The sequence below is a fragment of the Schistocerca gregaria genome, chromosome 3, assembly GCF_023897955.1.
Source record: "Schistocerca gregaria isolate iqSchGreg1 chromosome 3, iqSchGreg1.2, whole genome shotgun sequence".
Taxonomy (NCBI): Eukaryota; Metazoa; Arthropoda; class Insecta; order Orthoptera; family Acrididae; genus Schistocerca; species Schistocerca gregaria.
The window spans coordinates 252,619,041-252,620,322 of NC_064922.1; the positions used below are offsets into that span (position 1 = coordinate 252,619,041).

The 1,282-nt window shown below is 45.7% G+C and overlaps 1 non-coding gene across 1 annotated transcript; it reads right to left on the reverse strand.

Annotated features, from left to right (window-relative positions):
• Positions 1-233: 233 nt before the first annotated feature.
• Positions 234-308, reverse strand: Trnar-ucu (transfer RNA arginine (anticodon UCU)). Its single transcript has one exon. It is a non-coding gene; the product is annotated as a tRNA-Arg (tRNA).
• Between the last annotated feature and the right edge of the window lie 974 nt (positions 309-1,282).

Sequence of the window (1,282 nt, forward strand, 5' to 3'; positions counted from 1 at the left end):
ACATTTTTCCATGAGTGCTCTGATTTATTTTATTTTATCATGCTAATCATTCCTCCATAAGTATGTGGCCGCCAACAAAGTAATTTCCTATACATGACGATAGTATCTGTTCCCGACAGAACAGTTACCGTAGATGACCATGCAGCTTTGCTAGAAATGAAATGATAATTAAATGGACAACCTAGCTGCAAACAGGCGTTGATGTACTTCATTAGGGACATGTTGAAAATGTGTGCCCCGACCGGGACTCAAACCCGGGATCTCCTGCTTAGATGGCAGACGCTCTATCCATCTGAGCCACCGAGGGCACAGAGGATAGCGCGACTGTAGGGACTTATCCCTTGCACGCTCCCCGTGAGACTCACATTCCCAACATGTCCACACCACCACTACATTCGTAGTGCGCCTAAGAGATGTTTGCCCATCATACTTATTACTCGTGGCTCATTAATCTACCAAGTCCCGTACGAGTTCGGCCATAGTGTGTGCGTTTGCACAAGAAGGTCAATGGCCGGGAAGCCATATTTTAACTATACATGACGATAGTATCTGTTCCCAAAAGAACAGTTACCGTAGGTGACCTTGCAGCTTTGCTATAAATGAAACGATAATTAAATGGACACCATATCTGCAAACAGGCGTTGATGTTCTTCATTAGGGACATGCTGAAAATGTGTGCCCCGACCGGGACTCGAACCATTGCGAATGCAGTGGTGTGGACATGTTGGGAATGTGGGTCTCACGGGGAGCGTGTAGGGGATAAGTCCCAGCAGTCGCGCTATCCTCTGTGCCCTCGGTGGCTAAGATGGATGGAGCGTCTGCCATGCAAGCAGGAGATCCCGGGTTCGAGTCCCGGTCGGGGCACACATTTTCAACATATTCCTAATGAAGGACATCAACGCCTGTTTGCAGCTAGGGTGTCCATTTAATTAAAGTAATTTTCCTCTCTGAAAAGAGAGTTGGTGATTGAGGTATGGGAAGATCCTGCCGCAACAACAAACTCCTTTATTTTAATGATTCCTACTCAGTTCACGTATCGCAACCGTGGTATTCGCTCTCCTATTTCGTGATAATACACACATAGCTACTCTTCATCGAACTTTTTAGGAGTCATCCGTCAATTGTATCTGATGCGGATCCAACACCGCACATCAGTGCTCCAAAAGAGGTTGGAAATGGTTGGTATTAGTAGCCATTTTAGTGGAGTGTTTCATCTTCTAAGTTTTCTGCCAATAACTCGCAGTCTTTGGTTTACTTTCCCCACAACATTATCTACGTGACA